We start from the raw sequence: 18,508 nt of genomic DNA, 5'->3' as shown, positions 1-18,508 counted from the left end.
ACAGGTGGATTCTGCTTGACGTGTGGTACCAGATTAGAGAGCACTTTTGTTATTCTACAAGGTATCTGCATTGTAAAGTGTTAAAATTTGAGAGGAGTGGAACATAGTGGTTCAGTGATGGTATTTTCAGATGAAATAGCTATTCTAATCCATTATGAGTAATTTGATGTGGTGGATGAGGCATGGGTTTCTTTTAATTATAGAATGTAGAACAGTACAGCACAGGAACAGGCCCTTCGGCCCACAAACTAATTAAACTAATGACATCTAACTCTCTTCTGCCTGCACGTGGTCCGTATCCCTCCATTCTCTAAATATTCATATGCTTATCTAAGAGCCTCTAAAACACCTCTAATATGTTTGACAGAGAAAAGCAACAAAAATTTGTCCAACTTCTAATCCAGGCAGTGTCCTCTTCTGCACCCTCTCCATGTCCTTCCTATAATGGGGTGACCAGAATTGAATGCAGTCTACTTTGTCACATTTTAGAAAATGTGAAGTAGAATGATACAGTTTTTACTTTTTGAATATCTGCTTGAAATTATTGTGTTATTCATTTAAACAATGAATCTTTTTTCAAAACCTTATTTTAGAAATGGGAATGATATTGAAGATTCTGGTGTATGTTTTTCTTACATTGTGTGAAATACTGATTAGTGTAAGAACATTAACTAGGAACAGGAGCAGGCCACACAGCCCCCTCAAGCCTGTCCTGCCATTGAATATGATCAAAGCTAATCTGCTCTGGGCCTCATCTCCTCTTCTGTGCCAGTTCCCTTTGGGCCTCAACTCCCTAATCTTTTGAACATTTATCTACTTCCTCTTTAAATGTCTCCGATGATTAAACCTCCACAAGTCTGCAGCATAGATAATTCCAAAGATTCACCAACTTTTGCAAGAAGTTCTTCCTACACACATCAGTTTCACCTTGTTCAAGATTCTCTAACCAGATGAAACATCTTGACATCTACCCTGTCATGCCCCCTAATGAGTTTGTATTTTAATAAGACCACCCCTCATTCTTCTAACTTGCAAATAATATAGACCTAATTTCTTTAGCTGCTTGTGATAGGACAACTCTCTCAATCTAGGAATTAGCCCCTTTTGAACTGCCTCCAATGCCAGTGTATACTCTCTTAAATTAGGGGACCAAGACTGTTAACAGCACCTGGGTATCGTCTCACCAACACCCTGTCCAACTGCAACAATATTTACCTATTTCAAAATTCTGACATTCATGCAATGAAGGTCAATATCTCATTTGCCTTCCAAACCACTTGTCTGCTAACCTTTTGCAATTTGTGGACAAGAACACCTATACTCTAGCAAATTTGTCAATTATGATTTGCTATTCATAAAAGTATTTCTGACTTGATTTTTAAAAAAATTGCAATTTAGTAAAAGCCGTATGTAATCAAATTAAAGTTAACATGACCTAAAATGTACTGGTCCATTGATTCTTTAATGAGCAATTCATTATTGTTTGAATTTTCCTGAGCAACCAATTTATGCTTCCCCATTTGGATTTTATTCTCAAGTAATTCCAGTGAATGTTGAAGGTGTTTGTAAAACTTTGAGCGACTTGCATTGTTGCACAAAAAACAGAATTTGATGGAATAGTGTGAACTGTTTGGAAAACCATGGTATTTTTGCCATCATGATTGTACTTGCATTGCTCAAGTTTAATTAGTTAATTTAATTAATTTAATTCATTCAAGATCTACTAAGAATAACCAAAACAAGGAGGAAAAAAAATATTGGGATGTAGAAATAAAATGGATACGAGCTGAAATTGGAAGGAGAAAATAGTTTAAGAAAGGATAATGTATTGAGATTAGATAATCTATTCTCAGAATTTGCTATCATGACATTTGTATTCAAGGAGCATTTTGTGCAGTTGCTTGTGGAAATGTAATCTACAATGTTAATGTAAGAGTGGATTATTGAGAGCTATATTTTTGCACTTTATTTCATTCTTGACTTAATTAAAATGTTAATTGTCATATAAATATTCAGTTTATCTACAGTTCAGTTTTTTTCCCCCATTAGTCAATGAAGCGCATATTAGAGGAATTGCATGTAGTGGCCATTTTGGATTTGAGATTCAGGTTCTTGTTATCTCAGAAAATGGCTGCTGTAAAGGCAGGGAAAGGTAAGTGAGAAGTATAGTTGTGTGATATATGCATCTACTAAAGGAGGAAATAATTTGAAGCCATACAACTTCATTGCAAAAAACAGTATCTAATGGAATATTTGGAACTATATAGGAAAACTCTGGTATTTAATTTCATGCTCAAAGATGAGTTTTCTGTTGGTTTATGAAATTTATAGTGTCCAAGCAATTTAGTCAAAACTCATCAGTTTACAGTGCTTAAGAATCCTGCTGGTTTATGTTCTTCTAAAAAAAATGTTTTTCTCCGATATTTATGGAACTTTGCCAGTCAGTCGTCTAGAAAATTTTATTCCTATTTCAACCAGTCTTATTGAGTAGATGTTTACATTTGGAAGTTGCATTGGAATGTGTTTGTCAAATGATTTAAGGCATGGTGTTCTGCCATTAGAATTGTACAATGCTACTAAAATAGATTGTTTGATATTAGAGCTCAAATCCTTTGCAGTCAGTTGTAGATGCTCACTCTTGCCCCTTGACTTAGCCATGTTTTATGCACTAAAAACAGAAAATGCTGGAAACACCCAGCAGTCAGGCAGCATCTTTGGGAAGAAAAAATGTTAACGTTTCATGTCAATGACCCATCAGAACTGTGAAGGAACCTGCCAGAAGAAGTGTTTTATCTTGAGTGAGCATATTCTGAACAGTTTTCTTCAGAAAACTTTCTTGATTTAGTCCACATACCATTGGCCTTTTAGATTTTCTTAGAACATTGCTTCACACACAATCTTGAGGGGAAAAGTGGTGCTGAAAAACATTTCACTGAAAGTCCTTAAACAATGATAGTCACTTTCTAATTTATATATTTCATGCAAGATGTATTTAATGTAAAATCAAAACTTAGAAATTGTAAGTTAGCAGCTTGGTTTTCTGAAAGGGACAAACGCTTCAAGTATAAAATAAAAATTAAAAATTGTTGAAATGCACACAAAATTAATCAACAAGAAATAAGATGAGCAGTGCCGGAAAAGTAGACTTTTCTCAGAAGCACAATATGATAATGGGGATAGGTTTATGTATTCAAAGTAATTAGTATTACTCTAACACTCTAATTTAGGACTCTTAATACCTTAACTTTGTATGCTTTATCACTTATTGAAAATTCTTGTTCTCAAAATAGAGTTTTTTTTAAATGGTTCTAACAGTTACTTTGGTGTAAATGGTATACCAGTGTCAGGGGCAAGAATCTATCCATCTAGACTGTAGAGGAACACGTGCTCTTCTCTAGACTTCTCTGAGAAACAATGTCTGTAGGCTATGCTTCACCACCTTAGTCCTTGCTGAGATCTAAACTTTACACAGACTTGCATGCACATGTACCTGGATTGCTCTCTGTTAAAGTCAAGGTTGCGGTCACTCTTGGTTCCTAAACAAAGGATCATTGCAAACTGCTGCCATTGATCTTTGCTGTATTTTACAGTTCTGCTGCATAAGAAAGGTCACTGAGGCTCCATGTTCAAGGACAGAAAAATTCCATCTACTTTTCCTTCAGTCTTCAAGCGTTGGCAGAATAGCCTTGGGGATTTGCTGATATTGCTGACCACCAAAGTAGAGGCATTTGTGGACTGCCAGGATTACTCCTGGCAGACTCCATGGCATCCTCCTGGCAGGATCTCCTGGTTATAGGCCTGATGGGTCTCTAGAGAACATCCCTCCATCAAACCCCTTTGAGATGTTGCGAGGACTCTCCGTCACTGCCTCCCTCCCTCCCTTGCCAATGTGACAGCAGTCATTCTTGAAGAAACCAGCTCCATTTGCTGAAGTGCAGTGCTGTTTTTACTCTTCATATGTCCCTTCAAGGACTGGCTCCTAAGGTAACAGTCGTGAGGTTTTGCTAATAATCTAAGGAGTAGCATGCACTGACACAGCATCTCATTACCCCAGGGAACTCCCAAAGCTGCTTTGTGAGCATCACATTTTAATATCAGGATCTTAATGGCACTTCTTAAAAACTGTATGTCTAACATAAGTAAAATGCAGCAAAAGAATTTCCAAGCTCTCGTTATACAGCATTTTTTAACATTGTAAGATGGCCCCAAAGGTATTTCACAGAGATTTGTTCAATAGGCCTTGTCACCTATTGGGGCAGATGACTAAATAATTGGTTAAGAAGTTGTTTTGGGGAATGTTGGAAATAGGAAGAGGAGAGGTAGAGAGGATTAGGGAGGGAATTCCAAAATGTAGGTCCATTGCAGTTGTACAGTTGCCATTGACGGAGTCCTTAAAATTGAAGATATTCAAAAAGCTTGAATTGGAGAAACATGGAATACTCTGATCTGTAGTAAGTACAGAGGTAGGGAGGGGCAACTCCATGGAAGCAGTAGAAAACAAGAGACTTAAAATATTGTGGTGCTGCTTGAACAGGATCACTGGAGGTCACTTAAGTTTTCAAGGATGGGATTTGGAGAGAAGCAGGACATGAGCAGTAAAATTTTTGATATTGAGGTTAGGATAGAATGGTAGGCCTGGCAGGTGAGTGTTTATAAATAGCTAGGTTTAAAGGTAGCTCAGGCATTAAAGAGGGTTTCTGCATCAATGAACTAAAGCAACAATGGAGACAGCTGGATGTAATGGAGGTGGAAGGAGGGGGCATCGTGATGCAGTGGGTATATGCTCCGATGCTCATCATGGTACCAAATAGGACATGGAGGTTGAGTCTCATTCAGAATCTGCCAATTATCAGGAGAGAGATTGGGTAAGTGACCAAGGAACTTTTTCCAGAGAATGATGACTATGTCTTTGCTCTTCCCATTTTTTTAGCTGGAGAAAATATCTACCCTTCTAACATTGGATGTGCAACAAGCAGTCTGATAATTTTAGTGCTAATAGAAGAGTTGGGAGAAGATTGTGAGTTAAATCTGGAATCAGGCAGTGTATATATGGAAACTGATAGCGAAAACCCTAAAGTTTCTTCCCTAAGCATCCAAAGTCTAAACTACTATGTACTTGTTGATTTAAAAGTTCAAGGAAGTAAATAGAGTCATAGAATTATACTGTACGGAAACGGGCCCTTCGGCTGAAGTAGTCCAAGGTGCTTACCTGAGCTACTCCCATTGCCTGCATTTGGCCCATATCCTCTAACCCTTTTCTATCCATGAAGCTGTCTAAATATCTTCTAAATGTTGTAAGTGTACCAGTCTCTAGTACTCTCTTGGTCTGACGATAAAGACATCTAATCTTCATTTAGATCTCTCATCCCTCACACTTATTATTTCACAATTCTGCAATTTTGAAGAAATGTGCCCCTTCAGATCTGCTTTAAACCTTTCCCCTCTCACCTTAACCATATGTCCTCTAGTTTTAGATTCTTCTATCTTGAGAAATAGACTGTGACTATTCACCTTATATGTGCCACTCACGGATTTTCTAAACCTCCATAAGGTCAACCTTCAGCCTCCTGTGCTCCAGGGAAAACAGCCCCAGCCTATCTGGTCTCTCCTAATAACTGAAGGCCTCCAGGACTGGCAATATCCTTGTGAATATTTTCTGTACCTTTCCAGCTCAATGACTTCCTATGATTAGGTGACCAGAACTGCACACACATGCAAGTGTGGTCTCACCAACGTCTTGTACACCAGCATGATGTTCCAACTTTTGTACTCAATTCCCTGACTTAGAGCAGTGGATGTTATCTACATGGACAAGGCATTTGATAGGATCAGCCAGAAGATTAAGATGTGTGGGATCCACAGTGACCTGGCTGTTTCGACTAAGAATTGGCTTGCCCATAGTAGACAGATGATAATTGTCGTTAGGTCTTATTTTGGCTGGAGTTCCATGACTAGAGGTGTTCCGCAGAGATTCGTATTGAGACCTCTGCTGTTTGTGATGTATGTAAATGACTTGAATGAAAATATTGATGGGTCGGTTAGTAAGTTTGAAGATGACACAAAGATTGGTGGCATTGTTGATAGTGTAGAGGTTGACAAAGGATACAGTGGGATATAGATCAGTTGCAGATATGGGTGAAGAAATGGCAGATGGCGTTTAATCCATGCAAGCGTGAAGTGTTGCACTTTGGGAGATTAAATGTAAAGGGAAAGTACACAGTTAATTGCAGGGCCCTTAACAGCATTGATGTATGGAGGGATATGTGCTGTAAGGAGAGGTTGGACAAACTACGGTTGTTTTCTTTGGAGAGTTGGAGATTGAGGGACAGCCTGATAGAAGTTAATAAAATTATGAGATTCGTAGATGGAGTAGATAGCAGGTATCTTTTTCAGGGAAGCACCCCTAGCTGCTATTTTAACATTCTCCTGGGCCCTACTATTGACTCTGCAAGTCCTGCCCTGGTTTAACTTCTCAAAATACAATACTGTGCTTATCTGAATTAATTTCCATCTGCCCTTCCTTGGCTCACTTTCTCAGTTGACCTAGATCCTGTTGTAATTTTGGACAATCTTGAACATTGTGGAAGGGACAATGAAGTGTGTGAACAAGGGGTGGGCATTCTAGTTAAGGAAGCAAAGTTGGAGTGAAAGAGAAGTACTCTAAGACTAACTGAAACCATGTGGTAAGTGGCAAAGAAAAGGCAGCAGGTTAGGACATTTTCATGTATGAACAAGGAGGTTCCATTGTGTGTGTGAAGATGGTCTAAAGTTTGATGTTTCAATACTGGACATTAAAGAGTGGGGAAAGTCCAAATAGAGATTTGAAATCAATGTATATGAAATTGTTTTCTAGATCAATATTTTGAGGAACCCACCTAGGAGAGGCTATTTTAGCTCTTGTATGGTGCAATGAGAAAAGATTAATTGATCATCTTGTTGTAAAGATATTTCAGGGAAAAGTAAACATCATATAATTTTTACATTTGAGTTTGAAATTAAAGTAGTACAATCCAGAACTGAAATCTTAACTAATGAAACTGAAGCTAAGGGGGAAGAGTTGGCTGTGTGTTGATTAGGATAATTTATAATGGAGAATAAGGAAATGGCAGATGAATTAAACAACTACATGTATCTGTCTCCATGGAAGAAGATTTAAAATTAAACTTGCTAGATATTTTCTTCTGTTCCTCATTCTCTAATATAAGTATTAAGTTAAGAAAAAAAGTGTGGAGAGCTTTGGGAACTTGAAAGCATATAAATCTCAAGGACTCAATGATTTGCACTCCAGAATTTTGAAATAGGTGGCAGTAGAGATTGTGGATTATCATCTTCCATAACTATATAGATTCTGGAATTTGTTCCTGTGAATTGGAATGTAGCAAGTGTGACCCGACCACTTAGGAAAAGATAGACAATATGGGTACTATTAGCCTACTGTGAAGAATAGGGAAAATGCTGGAATCTATAATGAAGGATGCAATAACAGAACAGAAAAGAATAATAGGTTTGAACAGAATCAGCATCGACTTGTGAAAGGAAAATTGCATTTAATTGACTAACTGGAGTTCTTCTTCTGAGGATGTGACTAGTAGAACAGATGAGGGGGAACTAGTGATGTGTATTTTGACCTTTTAAGAGGTTGGCCAACAAGGTTAGAGCATGAAGAATGGGGGGTAATATATTGACATGGTTTAGAATTGGTTATTAGACAGAAAGCAAAGAATGGGAATAAATGGATCTTTCTCAAATTGGCAGGCAGTGACTGCTGGGATCTGTTTTTGGACCCCAGCTATTCTGAACTTGTGCCATAGACTTGCACAATCAAATGTGATGTTTCCACATTCACTGAAGATACAAAACAAGGTTGGATTGTTAGTACGGAGGAAGATGTAAAGACTTCAACCTATAGAGACAAGCTGAGTGAGTGGATGGAAACATGGTAGATGGAATATAATGTGGAAATGTGAGATTATGCACTTTGATGTACAAAACAAAGCTAAATTTTTTTTAAGTGGGGAGAGATTCGTTGGTGTTGATTATCTAAGGGACCCTTAGACACAAGTCATGAAAGGCAATGTGCAGGCGTAATAGGCAATTTGGAATTCAAATGATATGTTAGCCTTTATTATGAGAGAATTTGAATTCAAGAGTAGCAGTATCTTGCTGCAGTTGTCTTGGACCTTGGGGTTTCTTGTCCCTTTTTTGAAAAACTCCCATTTGCCAAAATGGGAGTGCAGCAAAGATTCACTAGCTTGATTGCAGGGATGACGGGTTTGCCATATGAGGGGAGAGAGAGAGAGATTCTTCATTCTCTGGCGTTTGGAAGAATGAAAGATCTCGTTGAAATGTACAAATTATGAGTCACCGATCTTTCTGTTATGAGCATTCTAAAATCTTTATTACTGTGGCGTGCTGATCTAAAAAGAACTTGGGTACAATGTGTGGATGAGAAAATGTGCTTTACCTTTAGAAGTATGAAGCACATAAATGAAAAAAAACATTTTGCCATGGTTCAGTTCAACTCACTTTGGAATCTGGTATTAATTGGGTTTTGGATTGGAGCTCTGTGCCTTCCTAAGGAAAGCATCTGTGCATTTGTGCATTGTTTACCTGTTAAGTTGATTGAATTTGTAGGTCACTTTATAAACTGAAACAGACTCTTTTACATCTAATGGAAATTGTATGATTTAGCTTTCTTTTTCCATGTTTAAAGAATGTAGGTTTGTAATGATTTGTTATTTAACAAGTTGTTGGAAATGCATCAAAGTGAAAAAAGGCAGATTTGGATTTAACCAATGTCTGTCCTGGTTTTAACTGCTACATCCAAACATTGTATACATAAAACTAAGTTTAATTTGGATACAAATGCATTATAGTTGAAAAGAAATCAAAATTAAGCACTTGTTTTTCCATATTAACACCATTAAATTTAAAATCATAAGGGCTGAATATAAAGTCTTTATAATGATTTACCCTGCTCTGTTTAGCATATTGGACTTGATTTATTTGAAGTTAAAATTGCTGGCAAACATTTGGGGACACTGTTGTAGTATAATTCCAGCACAGTACACAGCAGTTTATGTGGCGTTATTCTGGCTGTGTCTTTTATAGTGCTGAAGATTTATACAGCTTCTGTGTGGAACCTTCAATGGAGCATGTTGACAGTTTTCTGCAATTTTTTTTAAAGTACATAACCTAATTCTTTCAAGTTCACTTAGTGGAGATTAGGTGGATAAGGTGCTGTATTTTTGATCCTAAACATGTTTTCTGATACGCAGCTTCAATAGTAGTGTTTTTTAAGTTGTTGTCTTTTGAAACCACCAGGTTTTGAATCAGTGTTTGTAATAGAGATGTAGAAATCTTCTCTACCCACAGTTCTGAAATGCTTTGTTGAAATAATTTCAAGATTTTTAATTACACTTAAAGTAATACATCTCAGTTGCAATATTTGTAGCTTTTCAAAACATTAATTTGAAGCAAGTTAGAACAGGATTTGCAAAAAAAAAAATTATACAGCGGTGAAGCCTTGTAGTGAGGTATTCGATTTATCTTCCAACTAGCACTTTTTGTCCCAGCCCTTAAACGTGAAATGGCTGACTATGCGGGGAAGTATCTCAACTGAGCATGCTCACAGCATCATAGTTGATCCTATGAACAGGACTCTATATAGTGTTACGATGTAGAAGCTTCTTGAGGCTTAAAAAGACTTGCTCTCTAGATGTATGGGTTGGTTGCCTTCACAGATGTTAAAATTTGTTTCTGAAGGTTTGATGTTGGTACATATCCTTATAACCGTTCGGAATGCCACAGGTTACATGTGACTTTAAAATCACCAATGGTAGGTTTTAAACACTTCTCAAGTTTGTCAAACAGTTTAAGATTAGATATCTTTACTAGTCACATGTACATCAAAACACACAGTGAAATGCATCTTTTGCGTAGTATTCTGAGGGCAGCCCGCAAGTGTCGCCACGCTTCTGGTGTCAACATAGCATGCCCATAAGTCTTTTGAAATGTGGGAGGAAACCGGAGCACCTGGAGGAAATCCACGTGGTCACGTGGAGAATATACAAACTCCTTACAGACAGTGGCCAGAATTGAACTACCGTGTAACAGTTAAAACTTTTTGTAAAGGTATCAGACATGTTACCTACATTAGAGACCTCGTTACAACTGCAGTACTGCTATATGTGAAATCATCCATTTATGCATTCTTTTAAAAGAGATTTCTCGATGTTGGAAATCCTAGATGTTTTGCTGTTTGTGCATTTTGAGGCTAAAGGCTAACGGTATGCAAATAAAAATGTTCATCTAATGCAATCTTTTCCTACTGAACAGAAAAAATTGGGTCAATGATTGTATGCTAGAAAAAGCTTGATTTTAATTGAATTTTGTTTTTCCAAACTGCTTTTAGAAAATTATGAGATTATTTGATGCTTGGTATTTGCATGCCAAAGGGTATATTTAGTTTGCTTTGTGTCTGTTTTATTTGAGAATATGATTTTGCAAACATATATTTTTGAATGAATCTGTAATGTTTATGTCTAAACAAAATCTAAAGTGATAAATTACAAGATTAAAGGCTGTGGAAACTATTGCACGTGATTTGAAGAACTTTTTAAAATCAAGCTTAAATAGGCAGTATGATTTCGGCAAATGAAAAACACTATGATGCTGGAGGAACTGAGCAGGCCACGCAGCATCCGTGGAGAAAAGCAAGTGGTCATTGTTCTTGAGGACTCTGCCTACTTTTCTCCACAGATGCTGCCTGGCCTGCTCAGTTCCTCCAGCATCGTAGTGTTTTTCATCTAGATCCAGCATCTGCAATCCTTTGTTTCTTCTGATTTCAGCAAATACTTTGTGAACGTTTGGTAGCCATATACGCTGTTAGTTTTATTTCTTTTATTCTGTGTTCAGTAAACTGTGGTAAAGAATGAGGAAAAAAAATGAATTTTGCACAGTGCCTTGGAAGTGTCTCAAATGTCGCTTTTACTGAATTATTCTAAGTCATGGTTTTGAATTTCTGTTGACCAGTTTGTATCTGCTTTGGATAAAATCATAAGGTTCTGGAGCTTCAATCTTGTTGCTTCCTCCCAGTTCAGTTTTTTTTCTTCCCTTGCCACTTATTTTTGTGTTTAGTATTCATTTAGTACACACCAATTGTGCAAGTTATTAGTTTGCATACTGAATCTAAGCTGATATAAGGTCAGAAAAACAAACAGGGATTTTTACTAGTGTCCTGGGAGAGTACTACCCTGGCCTTTGAGCAGTTCTCTTCCTGTTGATAATTATTTTATACTTTTTATTCAACATCTGAAATTTCTCCAGCTTGAGATTTTTATGACTGTATAAGTAATTGGAGAAATACTTGGAGGAACATTGCACTTCCAGCTTTTTAATGCATGTGTTGTAAATCAGTCACCAGACAATTTTGAAGTTGTAAAGTGGCATTTTATTCATTAAAAGGAAACTTTTAACATTTTAATTGACTTGTGGGGGCCTGGAACTAATAAAGTCAATTCTGTCTGTATGCATCTATAGTGATGCAATATAGCATCATAACTCAATTATGCAGATGAATAGAACCAACTCTGCACTTCACGTTGAGCAGCAAAAGAGGCTTTTAATCCGGTAGCATGAAGATTATAAATCTGCTTTGTTGTTTGAAACCTAGTGATGATGAACAAAGGTGAGGAATCTGAATTTGATGGTAGCTTCTTTAAGTTAATATGTCTCCAGAGAAGATTTAAGATAAACAGCTATACGAAAGTCATGGGATTTGTGATGGAGTTAGGGGACTTGCTTTGTGTAGTTTCAGCCAAGCTACTTTCGCTGTACAATGTATTTTTTAATTTTACTGAACCCAGATTATGCTACTATATATTTCTCCTTCATGGTCATTCAGCAAATTGATATTTCTTTTCAGAGATGAGCAAATTTTAATGTTCCAAGTTGGCTGTGACAAGATCTCTAACTTGCAGAGGCCATCCTTGAGCAGTTGGCACATCAGAAGGAATTGCATGATCTGCCTTTTGGTGCACTCACAGGTCTTGAGTATGGTAGTCTTCCTTTTTTTTTCGCGTGTTGGTTCTTAAGCTGCTTGCTTGGGTGCAGAGATAGTTAGTGCCTTCCAGGTTGTCTAAACCCCAAATTTGCCATGATTCTTAGTCACCTTCACACTCTTGCTAGCCCCATTTGCTCAGGTTTCTTGTTTGCAACTCCAGTAACGTAACCATGATCCTACCATTTCTTTGATATTTGACAATGTCAGCAAATTCCAGAAACCGCGTTATAGTGTTGTTGAACTTGCTGTGAGTTCAATTTATAAAATTGCTTGTAAAATTTGAGCATGAGAAAGTATCATTTGTCTATGAATGTGAAGCTCATAAAATGGGGTTTTACATAATTTCTATGCCATTGATTTTGTCTTTGGTCTTTAAGCAGGAATATGTGGAGAATCAAAGTTCAGTGATCATTGTTAAATACTTTGATAATGAAACATTCCTAAGTAAGGTCATAGACCTGAAATAATAAGTTTTTTCTCTCTCTTTTTCTGTTCTGACAAAGGGTCGTCGACAGGAAACGTTAGCTCTGTTTCTCTTTCCACAAATGTTTCCAGCATTTTCAATTCAATTTAGATTTTGTGCGTCTGTAGTTTTTTTTTTGCTTTTTGATTTCTCGTCTTGGTTCTTTTGTTTTAAACGTGATTCTTGAGCATATCTAGGACAGTATAACCATCTGTCACCAAATTTGATTTAATTATATTCAGCTTACTAAGATTTTGCCAAATATTAAATACTCCAAAAACAAGTTGGATATTCTGCAGTTAGTCACTTGCCTTCTGACACCCCAGACTGTTTCCATCATCTATGTGGAACAAGTTGAAATTGTAGTGGAATTCTTCCTGCTTTCTTGGAAGAATGCAGTTACTCCAACACCTAAAATGAAACTTTGATTCAACCAGAACTAAACAGTGTTTTTGACTAGCACACCATGCATAATTCTGAACCAGTGGCTCTCAGCCTGTGGTCCATGCAGCTCAATCAGCATACTGCTGTGGCTCATGTGACATTGTGGGAAGCTGGGGAAAAAATTGCAGTGGCCCTGACACAGATATTTGCTTCATCTTTAGCAAGGGGTGACATTCCGGAAGACTAGAAGATGGCTAATACTCCTCTGTTTAAGAATGTACCTGTCTAAATGTCTTTTAACTGTTGTAATTGTATCGGCTTCTACCGCTTCCTTGGGTAGTTCATTCCATATACCCACCACCTTCTGTGTGGAAAAGTTTTCCCCTCTCACCTTAAATCTATGTCTGTATGTACATAGATACTTCCCTACTCCTCAAACAATTCTTTCAGTTTAGTCAGATATGATCTCCCTTTCATAAATGCTGTGCATAAAAAAAAAATCAAGACTAATTTAACCAAGCCAGCTATGTTTGATTTATATTCTGTGTGTTGTCTATACCTTCATGCCTCTGACGCTGCTGCAAGTTTTTCATTGTACCTTTACCTCACCGTGCTTGTGCACATGACAACAAACTCGACTTGATTTGACTTGACTTCCAGCTCTAATTTTTGGTAAGTCAAACAAGGCAGGACGTGCACAGTAAATGGTAGGGCCCTGGAGAATTCTGTAGAACAGAGAAACCTTGGGGTAAAAGTAAATAGTTCCCTGAATGACATGGGTAGACAGGATAGTGAAGAAGGCATTTGGGATGCTTGCCTTATCGGCCAGGGCATTGAGTACAAGAGTTGGGACATAATGTTACAAGTGTACAAGTCATTGGTGAAACTGCACTTTGTGTGCAATTCTGGTCGCTTAGCTATAAGAAAAATGTCATTGAGCTGGCGAATGGTCACAGTCTTTTTCACACAGTGGGGGGAGTCTAAAATTGGAGGGCATAGATTTAGGTGAGAAGAGAATAATTTAGAGGGGACCTGAGGGGCAAGTTTTTCCACACACAGGGTAGTGGATCTGTGGAACGAGCTACCAGAGGAAGTGGTCGAGGTGGCTACAATTACAATGTTCAAAAGACACATAGACAGGTACATAGGAATGATTTCGAGGCTATGGGGCAAATGGGAATAGCTCAGGTAGGCACCTTGCTCGGCATGGAGGAGCTGGGCCAAAGGGCCTTTTTCTGTGCTGTATAGTTCTATTACTCTGTGACTCCTTTGTCCACTGACAAAAACCAGCTAAATCCATATGGGGGCAAAAGCAACTTCATTTGACAGCAGGGTAGCCATTGTCTTTGTGATGCCAAAGAACTCTAAAAATTCATGGGTCTAAACTCCAGTGGTTGATGTCAATTCTGGCATTATTGAAAGTGGCTGTGATTTTTGGCAACCACTTATTTCAACTTCAGGACGTTTCTGTCTGACTTGCTCAGGGCAATGACCTAAGCTCACTTATTTCAATTGCTACGTTAATGGACTTAGAGTAATATGGCATGGAAACAGGCCCTTTGTCCCAACTCGTCCATGTTGACCATGGTGCCCACCAAACTAGTCCCATTTGCCCACGTTTGGCCCGTATCCCTCTCAACCCCTCCTATCCATGTACTTATCCAAATGTCTTTTAAATGTTGTTGTTATACTTGCTTCAACCACTTTCTCTAGCAGCTCATTCCATATACATACCGTGTGTCAAATGATTATTTATAGGGTTTACATAATTACATCGTTTAGTAGTACCGGCATAAATGAGAGCTCAGATTTAATAAAAAGACAAACTTTATCCTTATAAATTCAGTGTTCTACTGAGTTCTAACCTAGTGACCCCCACTAAAATCTTAATATCTGAAATTTCCTATATTGGAGGCATCTTTCAGGTTCATTTATACTTGACCATATTAATCAAAGCTTCTTTTAATTTTGTTGTGCCTGTAATAAGCATTGGAGAAAATTTGAAGCCCCAGTATTTACTACAAGAAACACACCCATTTCATCCAATGGTTGCCTTGCAATATTTTTAAGACTGATAAAATGTCATTTCTTCTAAACAGTGCAGTCAAATGTAAGAGGGTCTTTTCAAGCAGAAAGAATGTTTAAAAGCATCCTACACTTTCTTCTCTTAAAACCTGGTCTGCGCAATTATTTTCTCCAATCATCCCTTTTATCAAATCCTCTACTCTTGATTCAGCATAATTTGCTTTGCTTGCTTCCTTACTATTTCACTGTTCTTAAGTAAACCCTTGAATATGCTGAACTTGATTATTCTGTGATTACTATTGCCCACCCAATAGAATTATAGAATTGTACAGCACAGAGATGGGCTCTTTTAGCCCTCTTTATCTATCCTGACCATGATGCTTATCAAGCTAATCCTGTTTGCCTGCATTAAGTCTGTATCTAACTATGCTGATCCTATCCATAGATCTGTCCAAGTGCCTTTTTGAAAAAAAAAGTTGTAATTGTATCTGACTCTATCACCTCCTCCGGCAGCTTGTTCCAGATACCCACCACCCTCTTTGGAAACACTTACCCTGCAGATCACATTTAAATCTCTCCCCACTCACTGTTTTGGATTGGGTGTTGTGTAATGAACCTGAGGTGATTGGGAAACTAAAGGTAAAGGAACCATTAGGAAGTAGTGATCACAATATGATTGAGTTGTTTCAAATTTGAAAAGGAGAAGCTGATATCAGGTGTATCAATATTTCAGTGGAACAGAGGAAATTACAGTGGCATGAGAGAGGAACTGGCCCAAATTGATTGGAAATGTAAGCTAGTTGGAGGGACAGCAGAGCAGAAATAGATGAAATTTCTACAAGAAATAAGGAAAGTGCGGGACAGATATATTCCAAGAAAAAAGATTATGAATGGAAAATGGCACAAATGTGGATAACGAGAGAGGTTAAGGCTAAAATAAAAGCAAAAGGGAGGGCATACAAGGAAGCAAAAATTAGTGGGAAAACAGAAGATTGGGAAACTTTTAAAAAATTACAGAAAGAAACTATAAGAAGGTCATTAGGAAAGAAAAAATGAATTATGAAAGGAAGTTGGCAGATAACATTCAAAAAGCTACTAAGAGTTGTTTTTAAATATGAAGAGTTGACACGGGTTGATATAGGACCAATTGAAAACGGTGCGGGAGAGATTATAATGGATAACAGAGATGGCAGAGGAGCTAAATGAGTATTTTGCATCGGTCTTCGCTCTGGAGGACATCAGCAATATACCGGATAGTCAGGGGTCTCTGGATAGAACTGAGTTCAGTCAAGATTACTAGAGAAGGTGCTAGGGAAGCTAATTGGACTAAGTCTCCCGGATCGGATGAGGTGCACCCCTGAAGGAGCTGGCTTTAGAGATTGCGGAGGCATTGGTGATAATTTTCCAGGAATCAATAGACTCCGGCATGGTTCCGGAGGACTGGAGGGTCGCAAATGTAGTTCCGCTGTATAAGAAAGGTGGGAGGCAGCATAAAGGAAATTACAGACCTATTAGTCTGACATTGGTGGTGGGAAAGTTATTAGAATCGATCCTCAAGGATGAGGTTATGGAATACCTAGAGGTGCAAGGCAAGATAGGTCCAAGCCAGCATGGTTTTGTGAAGGGAAGATCCTGCCTGACCAACCTATTGGAGGTTTTTGAGGAAATCGCAGGTAGGGTGGATAAGGGAGAGGCTGTGGATGTTGTGTATTTAGACTTTCAAAAGGCCTTCGACAAGGTGCCGCACAAGATGCTGTTTAATAAGATGGAATTACAGGTAGGATATTAGAATGGGTGGAATAAAGGGATCCTGTTCTGGTTGGCTACCAGTTACTAGTGGTGTTCCACGGGGGTCGGTGTTGGGGCCACTTCTTTGTTTATTAATGATTTGGATTATTGGAGTGAATGGTTTTGTGGTTAGGTTTGCAGACGACACCAAGATAGGTGGAGGAGTAGGGAGTATTGAAGAAACAAGAAGGTTGCAGAGAGACTTAGATAGTTTAGGAGAATGGGCAAGGAAATGGCAGATGAGATTCAATGTTGAGAAATGTGTCATTGTACACTTTTCTCAACATTCCTCATGGTAGGCTTCTTCAGAAGGTCAGAGGCCAAGGGATCCAAGGAAGCTTGGCTGTGTGGATTAGGAATTGGCTTGCATGTAGAAAGCAGAGGGTTATGGTGGAAGGAGTGCCCTTGGCTTGGAAGGCAGTGACTAGTGGTGTCCCGCAGGGATCGGTTCTGGGACCTCTACTTTTTGTGATATTTATAGATGACTTAGATGAGGGGGTGGAGGGCTGGGTTAGTAAGTTTGCGGACGACACTAAGATAGGCGGTGTTGTGGATAGTGTGGAGGGCTGTCGGAGCTTACAGAGGGATATTGATAGGATGCAGAGCTGGGCTGACAAGTGGCAGATGGAGTTCAATCCGGAGAAGTGTGAGGTGGTACACTTTGGAAGGACAAACTCCAGGGCAGAGTACAGGGTAAACGGCAAGGTACTTGGCAGTGTGGAGGAGCAAAGGGATCTGGGGGTTCATATTCACAGTTCATTGAAAGTTGCCTCACAGGTGGAAAGAGCAGTTAAGAAGGCCAATGGGATGTTGGCTTTCATAAGTCGCGGGATTGAGTTTAAGAGCCGCGAGGTTATGATGCAGCTTTACAAAACTCTAGTTAGGCCACACTTAGAGTACTGTGTTCAGTTCTGGTCGCCTCATTATAGGAAGGATGTGAAGGCATTGGAGAGGGTGCAGAGGAGATTTACCAGGATGCTGCCTGGATTGGAGAGTATTGAATATGAGGAGAGGCTTAAGGTGCTAGGCCTTTATTCACTGGAAAGGAGGAGGATGAGAGGAGACATGATAGAGGTATATAAAATATTGAGAGGAATAGATAGAGTAGACAGTCAGCGCCTCCTTCCCAGGGCACCAGTGCTCAAGACAAGAGGTCATGGCTTTAAGGTTATGGGTGGGAGGTTCAGGGGAGATGTCAGAGGGAGGTTTTTCACCCAAAGAGTGGTTGGTGCATGGAATGCACTGCCTGGGGTGGTGGTGGAGGCAGATACATTGAACAGGTTCAAGAGCTTGTTGGATAGGCATATGGAGGAACGTGAGATAGAGGGATATGTGGGAGGAAGGGGTTAGGTAGTGTGAGGGTGGTCTGATGGACGGCACAACACGGTGGGCCAAAGGGCCTGTTTTGTGCTGTATGGTTCTATGGAAATAAACGGGCAGATTATTATCTGGATGGGGAGAAAATTCAAAGTACAGAAGTACAAAGGGACTTGGGGGTACTCGTGTAGGATACCATAGAACAATACAGGCCCTTCGGCCCACCATGTTGTGCCGACCTTCAAACCACACCTAAGACTATCTAACCCCTTCCTCCCACATATCACTCTATCTTAAATTCCTCCATATGCTTATCTAACAATTACTTGAACTTGACCAACATATCAGCCTCCACCACTACCCGAGGCAGCGCATTCCATGCACCAACCACTCTCTGGGTGAAAAACCTCCCTCTGACATCTCCCTTGAACTCCCCTTCCCCCCCCGCCCCACCCCACCCCACCCCA

The 18,508-nt window shown here is 38.9% G+C and overlaps 1 protein-coding gene across 4 annotated transcripts in view; it reads left to right on the top strand.

Moving 5' to 3' along the window:
* LOC127582227 (histone-lysine N-methyltransferase EHMT1-like) overlaps positions 1 to 18,508 on the top strand; it is a 193,079-nt gene that overhangs the window by 23,847 nt on the left and 150,724 nt on the right. Inside the window, exon 1 of one of the 4 annotated variants that reach the window (XM_052037352.1) lies at positions 7,899 to 7,920. The exons of the other annotated variants lie outside the window; for them this stretch is intronic. The gene's annotated coding sequence lies outside the window, so the exon portion shown is untranslated. Of the gene's footprint in view, positions 1 to 7,898; positions 7,921 to 18,508 lie in introns of those variants that run through there. 4 annotated transcript variants of the gene reach the window in all.

The sequence above is a fragment of the Pristis pectinata genome, chromosome 23 (genome assembly GCF_009764475.1).
Source record: "Pristis pectinata isolate sPriPec2 chromosome 23, sPriPec2.1.pri, whole genome shotgun sequence".
Classification (NCBI taxonomy): Eukaryota; Metazoa; Chordata; class Chondrichthyes; order Rhinopristiformes; family Pristidae; genus Pristis; species Pristis pectinata.
The sequence above is the reverse complement of the archived record's forward strand: the minus strand, read 5'-3'. Positions and strand labels throughout refer to the sequence as shown.